Raw genomic sequence first — 11314 nt, forward strand, 5'->3', positions numbered from 1 at the left:
ATTTTAGGAAAGGATTTTACCACACTGTGAACTTATTGCATGAGATTGAACAATTTATGAATAAATACAAAATGGTGTAACTGAAACAAGTAGGAACGCAAGAAAAATAATTGTCATATTGTTAGTAGATCTCTGAAAACTTTGCGGGGCTCACCAATTGTTACGTCAATGGTAGCCGTGAAGAAGAGTGGAGCACTAGATGTGCAAAAATAAATATGAGCATTGTTAATTCACAGTTCGATAAATGACTGGCTTTTTGGTTAAAAGAACACACGTATTTACTTTAAAAGCTGCCATGCCCACCTGCCATGCCCACGGATTTAATGACTGCGTGCTTTCACAAAGCTACTCCACTTAAGTTGAAGTCAATGAGGTCCAAGCTGCCCAGTTCCAATCCCCTCGCCCCTGGCTCGAGTGCACGGACAACTATGCAGCACATCGTGTGGATTAATGATCCATACTCGCCAACTGTACTGGCAAAAGACAATAGATTTGGAAAACGGCTACACTCAATCCAGTAAGCCTTTTTAAAGTTTAATATGCTGGCAACAGCACAGCTTACCTGGACAGTCTGCTTTTCAGCGATGCTTCTTCCTCAGCCAAGCTTCTATGCGACATTAGTACACTACGCTACAGTCCATACTCCACAAATTATCACCGCCAGTGCTTTATCCCAAAGGTTTAAGGAACGTCCATATTTGCGTGGGGTTTTGAACCGAAATAGTCATCTTGAGGATCATTCAGTGCAATTCACAGCCTTGTTGCTCTTCTTAAGACCTAAGGTTTTTTCTAGTTTCTGAACTACACACCTGCAAATGTGTGCAGAATAATTCGGTGGGGCAATTTCAACGTCATCCAGGCATCCATGACGCTATAATAACGTAATTGAAATCCTGCCATTCCATAAGGCATGCGGCGACCGTGACGGATATAAATGTAATTGTCGAGCCATTCATATACGGCGCTCGTTAGCACCATTTTCAGATATAACGGCCGTCAACTTGCTCTCAATCAATGTTGTGCACGGTACGATAATGTTATCAATGACATATTGGGGGGGGGGGGGGTAAATTTACTAGACAGAGAAGCCGTGTGGTCTAGAGCCGTCCTTTTCACTTAAAAGTATACTGATCGTTATAAGCGAGCTTCTTTCATCATATCTGATGCTTGCTTCAATATCTTCCAGTGTGGGACAATCCCTTTAAGAAGAGCACGCTGTGAACTGCACCAAATGATCTCCCAGCTGGCTATTTCAGTTAAAAATTCCATACAAATCAGAGGGATGGCATCTTTTTCGTGCATATGCTTCCTAGCAACTACTGTCAGCAGTGTTAGATCAGGGGGATGGCATCTTTTTTCGTGCATATGCTTCCTAGCAACTACTGTCAGCAGTGTCAGATCAGGGGGATGACATCTTTTTCGTGCATATGTTTCCTAGCAACTACTGTCAGCAGTGTTAGATCAGGGGGATGGCATCTTTTTCGTGCATATGTTTCCCAGCAACTACTGTCAGCAGTGTTAGAAATAGTGGTGACCGAAACCGTCCAGGTATTGATCTTCTGGCACAACTGTCTTGTCTCACAAAATATCGGGGACGACAAGAAATGGATTTGGTACATCTTTTTGTCAATACATTTACATTTTCCTGTGAATCTTCGACTAACTTTCAAGAACGCCGAAAAACCTTACTTTGAAACATGGAAGTTCAGGCCACTAAACCTGCATTGCCCAGCGAGTATTGGATGAATGTGATGGGAATGCGGCAGAGCTTCCCCAAATTTATTCTGTGTTTGCTTCTTTCTATTGCTTCTCTGTATTTTTTTGTAAATAGTTTAGGCGTCGCACAGAGCCGTCCGATGGCCATAAGATCGTTACGCGGTTCAGGAGCTTAAGATTACGTTTGGTTTGGGTCTCGACTTCTCCGGCCCCTTTCAAATCGCAACTGGGCCCACGGGCGCACGCTCGGCCCCCTCCTCCTTCTCCCACTTTCACCTTACTTTGCCATATTTATATGGATCCCTACAAAATCACACATCACGCTAATGAAAATCCCGCGAAATGGAAGGATCTTGGAAAATCCAATATCTTTACACTTCTTCCCAATTTCTGGCCCCCTTTTGCCGCACAGTTCCCGATATGAATGGAAAACATGCCAACACATGAACCTAAATGTACTTTTCTTTTTGGACCGGCAAAACAACGAGGCCCACATAAGAAGAGAATGGGCATTTATACTTAATGTTAGACTCAATTACATTCATTTAGCACCTTTGGGCTTCATTAATAATTACGGTGCCCCAGGTTAATAAATCCGGTTCTCAATCCTTCCTTTAACAAATCTGGCGAAACCAGTGTTGTGGTGGGATTATATGACCGCTAAAAAGCATTAATCATGGCACACGTTCCCGAGCACCCGTTCTCCCAAGCCACATAATTCAAACCATAATATTTATACAGATGTCCTATATTTCTGGCATATTTCTTGTCGCGGGTTGTATAAAGACTGACGCAAAACCGGCATCCCGGGTGATTCCACGAGAATACCTACTGTACGGGATCCAGATTGGAGCAGACAGGCCTCGCGCTGCGTCAACTGGCACCTCCCATCATTTCTTGGAACCGTATCGGCTGTACTCTTTTAGTGACCTAGGCATTAAATGAGATTGTGAACTGGACCGGACGTCACTGACTTATCATTGCGATGGTCCAGTGGTCCTCGTACAATATGCCGATTAAACACTCGAAGACATGCACATCGTGGACGGTGGCATAAACAAGATCATCAGCTTTAGCATGTCATGCACGTGTATTCAGATCGACAGGACACATCTTAGCACACACAAAGCACACCGTCTAAACCAGGTATAACTCACCACGTCCAAAAGACTTCTCACAAACACAATAATATCATATTCACAAGCTGTACAAGTGATTTGTGCCGCCGATGAGTACAGCATCAAGCACGGTGTACAGTTTCCCGTCCTCAGGCAAACACATCATCATCGTCAATCGATCAAATACATCATCAAATGCCATCATCACACACCCTCGCATCAAGTTATCCCGCTTCCGTAGTCACAAGCAAGACAAAGGCCGCGCAGCGTCAAATCGGACTCCTTCCCAGCCCTACGTACAGTTACAGCCTGAGTCGGGCCGGCACTCGGGACAGGCATGCAGCGAGCGGCTGGATGCCCCACGACAAGCATTGCAGGTTCCTGTGCACGTCACCTCCACTCTTCAGTACCCTGCAAACATCGGATATCTTACACACTTGCTCTAACACATTTAGCCTTAAATGCATGCCATCACCTCGAAGTCTGTGCTTGGAACGATTAGAAAGGCCTCAGACGGTAAAGCCCCACTAGTCTATAGCCAAAGCAATATACTGAAAGGCCCGGGTATTCCTACAAAAAGGCGCCTGATGTACATGCAATGATCAAAGCACTGAAATCAGAGAAGACAGTCTGCATGAGGACTTTCTATGGTGCGTTGTCTGTTTAACCACCACACTTGCCATTTCACGGCATCAACTTGACAGGACATATTCTGCGCTCGATTTTGCTCGTCGCAGCCCTGCAATCTGTGCGGCGCTGCGTCACGACGCTGTCCCCAATCCCGACGGTACAGGTGGCCACCCCTTTCGGTCTTCGGAGGATGACCGGCGAACACCCACTTCCATCCGCGAAGTGGACAGCTCTTTCGCCTCTTCGGCCGAAGGACAGGGATGGTGGCCACGTTTTTCCTCTGATCTAGTTGGCGCTGCGCAGCAGAGTCGGCTCTGGCAGGCGACGGAGAACGTGGCGGCGCACCAGACCGTCATGAATGCCGACAGGTCTTTGTTCCATGTCGGATCTTGCTCAGGGTGATCGTCCAGATCGTGAAGAATGGACTCCTGCATCTTGATTAGCAGATCCGACAGGGCGTTGCGTGCATCGGCCGTTGTGTCAGCCACAGGCGCGGGAGGGGGGGGGGGGGGGGGGGGGGGCACGGCGGGCGCCGACAGGTCTGACGGTCTGACGGGACGAGGGATCCACAAAGTCCTCGTCATCGCTAACGTCACCGACTCAGTGGTTGTGATTGCTTCACTTTAAGTTTGAGACCGTTTGAGATAATATGACCGCGCTTGGACCCCTAATAAACACCCATTGCAAGTATTCTTTGCAAAACGTGGTACGGTTAATGCGAGGCACACCTACCGCGGAACAATGGTTAGAGTACGGATGTCCTGCAGCAAATCGCCTTGAAACCTAATACTCGGCACGGGCCTTCGAAACCTTCCATCCCAACCGTCAAGTTTCGGGAGGCCCTTTCCACGCACCGGATATCGGGTCCAAAGATGTAGGAGCCCAATGTACTATACGGATGATATGGGTTGTGTATTTCTAAGCGCATGTTCGGTTGTGGTCACCGAGACGTTTTGACTTGGCTGTCTGTAACTCGTGCAGCCATAACCTTTTTTGCACGGTATCAGGTGTTAGGATGAGGGAGCTGGGATGACTGGTAATTTTGGTACCTTTCTATTGCCAGCGTTTGCAGAGATTTTGAAAAGTTCATATTTTACTATCTACTATTCAATGACTGGGTCTAAGTCATAAACAGGCATGTGAGATCACAAATATTTCTTTGAAAGCATGTTGGAGGCATGCTAATGCCATGAAAGTGTTGAACAACTAAGGTCTGTAAACGAAGACCATAAGACTATTCATAACAGTCAAATATATCTGGTTATTTAAGCGCACAGGTCGATATGAGGAAATATAATGTTATCACTGCTTGCGCCCATTTAAAATGATAAGCAGAAATTCGAAGTACCACGCCCATTAAGCATATAGATGCTGGACAATAGTTCTGACATGTTGTATGTTATTGCGCATGCATTCAACTAATTGTTTGTGAACGAAAATAATTTCCAATGGAACAATGCAATCAATGCAGACCGAAATTGCAAAAAATACATGTAACGCTGAACATGTCTGGTGTAAGGATAAATAATGTATAGCGAAGCCGTGGCATCGCGGGAAAATATCAGCTTATATTCCTACATACTCATGTATTTATATACACTCACATACTTATATACATACCAAGAACTCAAAGTTTGGCATACAAGTGCCGCTAGTTCCAGTGGTAAGCGAGCCAATGTTTCAAGGAGTTATGATGTCACAGGTGTAGCTTGAGGTAAATATACCCCAAAACACATTTCTTTACACGCAAATAACTTGACAATTTAGCACAATTTGGCGTGTCCATAATTTCACACACACGGGTGTAGGGATCAGGGCACAGATGACTTGTAGGTGTTCAGTGAATCATTTTTCAGACCGGATGCAAACATTTTGTGTTATAATGGCCTTGACTAATATACCTATGAATCAATTTCTATCACTGATCGCTAGCAGATCAAAGAAAACAATGAAATTACCATCAAAACCATAGCATGTGCCATCATGCCCTTTGATGCCACCTCACATAACGCATGTATAGGAAAACCCATTCATTGTTTTCCCATCAGTCCCCCATATTTTTCTTCGCATATAAGGCTTACCTCACCTCGGAGCGTGCATTTCCGGCTTACCTCATCTCAGCGGCCACGCAGGACCCTCATATACGTCTGCCAGGGGCGAGCCCCGACAGGGGTACGCTACTCAGTCCGCAGCGCGTGCAAAGACGGCCCCTCGCCGTGGTGGCGCGATCGAGCGCGCGGTGCGTGCGAGGCTGGTTTTAGCACCAATGCGGGCGCGCATCTGTCACAGCGGGGAGTATTTACCACGTTGAACGGACCAGGTTGTACCCATTACCAGATTGTACCCGTGCGTCACACGGCTACAATCTGTGGCGTTCTCACGTTCCCCCGGGCTTAATGCGATAAAGTTGGGTACTACCGTTAAGGGCTGCACCAAGGCAGCCACCGATCACAGGCCGTCCGGTCTCGTCTAGCAATGACCACTAACAATAGCCGTTTAGAGCATCGTGCTTGATGGGAGTTAGGCGCCTGCAACCCGTCTTGCGGCATTCAGCGGGGATTTCTATGGCGGACATTGTTAGTCGCACAAATCAACTAACACTCTTGGCTCCCGAAGCCGTGCACATCCAACAACGTCTGCAACCATATGACATCGACCTTACGTCTATTAACGGAACCTGGTTTCGACGATCGATGCTTAACAAAATTATAATGATGCCTGACGACATCTTTCGCCAAGACATAGCAGGCAAACGTATTAGACGAGGTAGGTAGTTTTCCGTTGTGTTTAAGGGGACTCGAACTCCGTATGTCAATGAGAGAAAATTGGGTTGAATCCGGGAGTTGCTTCGTTTTTAGTGTAATTGGCGCTATTTTTCTTCCGCTCGGCCTCACCAATCCCATTTTACGATACTCACTTCTATGGTAAAATCTTAGCGACCGCGACACGCGAAATGTTCGTCACCATATTACACTCCAGGGTCAGGCCTTGGACTTAGGACTCATTTCCTAAGCAAAGACAGGGCCGAGATCCGCGGTTTACGTTGGTCGGGGCCCCTAAGTCAATGAGTGGCTGCTGTGTCAGTTAGGGGACCACAGTGCCGAACAAGTGTCCGGTATTGACAAGGAGCTCAGAGTCGACCAGGGACAGTGCTCGAGTGGCCCGTAAAGGAGCGGAGGCGTCTCTCGAGACCGATGATCAAGTGCCTGATCGGAGTGCACGAACGCGGGGCCGGGCCATTATATATCAGATACAGGGCCTTTTGCACCGATTGGTGACACCCTTGGACAATGCCGGTATTTATTTCGATCATAGACCACCAACGCCGAACAATCGGCTCCGTGTCGGTCTGATCCCTGAGCGCCCATTTCCTAAGCAGGGCCGGGATGGGAACCCGCTATTTGCATTGGTCGGGACCTTTAAAGCAATGAAGGCTTCTTTATAGGCCAGAGACCCACAGTGCCTGGTAGAGGGCCCAATGTTTGCAAGTGGCTTTGAGTCGACCAGGGTAGCATCTGCTGGACGGCGACAGGGACGGGACCCCGAAGGCCAGGGGATTCTTGCGTTGTTCGAGGCCTTCTGACAATGAAAATGAAGATGGGAGCTAACGATATGGGTCCACAGCGCGCGTAAGGCGTGACCTCCGGAGACTGCAACGCCGTGCGTCGGGTTTTTGTAAGACTTGCGAGCACGAATGACCGAAACTAGGTCACGTAATTCGCTCCCTTTTTCATTCTGAACAAATTTGAGCATCTTAGACCAAAACAGGTTAATGTGAATGCGAATATACGGCCTTTTTCGATGTTACATCTGCGTTCAGGATGTCCTTACACAACCCAGACAATTTTGAATACAGCCCCTGAGTGCCATTGCCTTAGAAGGAGTCTACATATTTTTAAAAAAAAAATGAATGACACTGGTGTGCTTCCTTCAGTTTATCAACTTTAAAACACAAACAGCATTATGCTTACTGGCGACTCCTGGCTTTTGAGAAGGGCTGGGCTCCCACGAAATCAAGTGTGCCATATCCGATGACCTCTTTTTGTGGGTGAGGGCCTTGCCCAGGGGAATGGCTTGGTTGACCCTGTGTCCCACCCCACAATTACCAATGCTCGGGCTGCGTCCCTGCGTCGGTACGCTCATTAAGCAACGAGTATGTGTATGGTAATATCAGCCCTTGGTAACGGAAAAGCCAGCTCAACTAGCAGCGTTGTTGCCATCAACCTGCATTATACATGCCATTGATATGACGGGCGTTTCCTTTTTCACACGTTCGAAGTGAAACTGGTGGGGGTTGCTTTCCCTTCACAGGCACATGAACTTGGGACTGTGTCCCCCAGACGCAGAGCTGGCCTGCATTTCGTGTTGATTGAAAAAAGCGGAAAAAGGATGTCTCAACAGGAGGGTAACTGCCTAAGCGTATTTGCGGAAAGGCTGGGAACCATGTTCTTAACTTATGCGTGGAATGAACATTTACAGCATTCCACATGCATTCACTAACATTGATATTGACTAAAATGCATCTGTATTATCGTTGTAATTTTGATGCATTGAGGACTTGTGTGTAAATGAATTAAGATAGCCACATATATTGTGGACACTAAACGATCCTCATAATCGTAAGTCATACGCCCAATTTATTTTTCAGTATGCAAGAGAGAGCTGCAACTGCATCTCTTCAGCTTTACAAATCAGGTGCCTTTATAAAAAAGCGGATATAATCTGCAAGGGTTCCATGCATGACTGCTGTGGCTACACACATGCGCTTTAAAAAGAAAGCACACACACACACACACCACACACACACACACACACACACACACACACACACACACACACACACCACACACACACCACACACACACACACACACACACCACACACACACACACACACACACACACACACCCACACACCACACACACACGCACGCACACATACACACACACACACACACACACGTATATATATATATATATAATATATATATATATATATATATATATATATATACATATATATATATATATGCACATATACATATAACATAAGTCGTTCAAAATAACAGCGGTTTTAAGGTTTGTGATCCCTGTGATGTACTTTCATTCTTGCGTATTAAATGCTTGCTTTCTTGGTAGTGGCCGTTAAAAACAAGCACAAAACTCACGCGACAGAAAGCATTCCAAGTGCACCACATTTCTTTCTTGTTTCTTTTATTTCGTCGACGTTTCGTTATTCTTTTGGCATTCTCAAGACATGAGACATTAACTTAAAACCACAGCCATCATGCACAGCAATGGCAGGTCACCCCCAACATGGCTTGTACTTAATTGATAAAATTACCGAATAATCTAATCTACACACCGTAGCTTGAAGGCAAATCACAACACGCCAGCATTCTTTTTCATTTTCCATTTTCACCAACACGCCATACGCGCTAGGTGCCACCAGGTAATTTCTAAAGCAAAAACTCATGAAAGCCAATTTCAAACCGCTAAATTCCCTCCCACTACAGTTTTTTGTTCCTCAGTTACACTTCCCTAGTGTATTAGGTTTAATCCGTGGGATCAACCTTGTAAAGGGCTGGCGTTCTCGTGCATTGAACTGTCTGTTAATAGACGCGTCCATAACACATACGTATGCGGCCTCCGGCGCAGATAGCCGTTTCATATCGTGGCATCCGTCTGCGAAAGTGTTATTATTTGTCATTTGTTACATGATAAGTCGCGTGCCTTGACACAAGGTCTATTCGCAGTTTGCCGAATGCCTTTTTGTCGACCGTGATATAACGACTTCCCTATTGGTGGCATGTAAAAGATCGACGTGCCAAAAAGTGGAATGCCAAAATGGCGAACTACAAAACAGCGACAGAGGATAATGACGACATGCCGAAATGGCAAACGCCTAAATGGTGAACTACAACTGACGACATGTAAGAAGGTCTATATGTGAAATCGGCGAACATTTGAATGCCATTGAACTGCTTGAAGAGAGTGTTCAGCATTTGCATGGAGTTGTGTACTGAAAGAGCCATTTTGAAAATCATTCGATGCAGCGTGTACTCCTGCTGCCCCGCTACCCCCGGTCCGCCCCTGCCTGCAGCCGCTGTGGGCGGCCCTGCGCTTGTTCATGCTGCCCCGCTGCCCCGGCCTGCCCCTGCCCGCAGTTGCTGTGGGCGGCCCTGCGCTTGTCCTGCTGACCCGCCGCCCCGGCCTGCCCCTGCCCGCAGTTGCTGTGGGCGGCCCTGGCGCTGCAGCTGGGATTGAGCACTGGCTGCTTCATCAACAACTGTCCACAAGGCGGCAAGCGTTCGTCGCCGGAGCTGGTGCCGCAGGGACTGCAGCTGCCAGTCCGCGCAGCGCCCTTCCTTCCGCCAGCCTCGCCGCCCGAGCTGCCGTCAGACCCGCCCAGCTCTCTCAAACTGGACCAGGTGACCATGACGGGATGTTGCCGCTGACTTCAGCCGCAGCCACAGAGAGACTGATGCAAACGACGAGCGCACGAGACATTTTAAATCAGACATTTTCCAACACGTTGCCAGTGGGAAGGGAACATATCAGCGACACCGACAGCGACAATTCCCCTAACCTTCCCTCAAATTCTGATGTCTTGGTGTCAAAATCTGATGTCTTATTGACCTCATGCTACTTCATCCTAGCTTTCAGCTGAAATACGGCGAAGGAATGTTAGCCGACTTGCTACCATGTGAAGTCGCACTATAACGGGCTGCAATAGGTGCCACAACAGCTATAACTGGGCTGCCGTTTAGTCAGTTGGGGACGTTTCCCGCAGGCAGCATGTTTCATAGTCTTTGTCAGGATTTGCATTGCCAGATGTGAAATGTACATCGTTCTGTTTGTCGGCAAAATGCAATTACCATTCGTTATTAAGAGCAAACATAAACTAGATTTTTGCGAAAAAATTTGTAATTACAGGCCGACAAGGTAAAAAATGTGGCCAGCGCGAGGGTGTAAAAATAGGCGCTGATGAATCCGCGGTATATTTGCTGCAAGGAAATGTCCCTGGCAACACTGGCGGCTTATGCGAACTCCTGTACCTTTTATGATAAGGTTATCATGGGCAACGAATTCAATTCAGTCGAGTTCATATCGGGTCACTGTTAGTCTGAAAAGGTCCGTATCTCCTTGCAGAAGTTGTGAGAACCGAGCTGCTCTCCTCGGAGAACGCATTCCATGATATAGGTTATAAACTGGATAATTTATAAGCGACCTGAAGCTAAATTCTACATATCGTATCCTTACTACATGGTATGCCATGTCAGCGATATGAAATAGCCCCAGTCCGGTATATTTGAGCACAAGCTCTGCGATAACCGGAATAACAAGTTAAAACGACGGACAATATTCAAAATTGGATAGGTTTCACTCATTTGACCTATAACTTGTTGAGCTAGGAACATACGTCTTTTAAGGACCGCATATTTATTTACAGCATCCATCTAGCCCAAGTTACGTTTTTCCACCTCATACGGTTCTTCAGGTGGTATGCGGCGGGTTGTGGGGGGGGGTGGGGATATTTATCCCATCTCCTCTGCACCCTTTTCTCTTAGACCTTCCACTGGGCGTGTTAAGCCTTTTCATGGAAATACGTCCACTCTCTCTTTCTACGCACTTATTCCGCTCCATTCCTCTTTCTCTCTTCCTTCCTTCCCCTCCCCCTCTCTTTCGCTCCTTCGCTCTCTTTTCTTTGCTCTCCCCTCTTCATCCTCTCTATCTCTTTCTCTCTCTCTTCTCCTCTCTCTCTCTCTCTCTCTCTCTCTCTCTCTCTCTCTCTCTCTCTCTCTCTCTCTCTCTCTCTCTCTCTCTCTCTCTCTCTCTCCTCTTCTCTTC

This window comes from Pollicipes pollicipes, unplaced genomic scaffold (genome assembly GCF_011947565.3).
Source record: "Pollicipes pollicipes isolate AB1234 unplaced genomic scaffold, Ppol_2.1 Scaffold_3087;HRSCAF=3621_pilon_pilon_pilon, whole genome shotgun sequence".
Classification (NCBI taxonomy): Eukaryota; Metazoa; Arthropoda; class Thecostraca; order Pollicipedomorpha; family Pollicipedidae; genus Pollicipes; species Pollicipes pollicipes.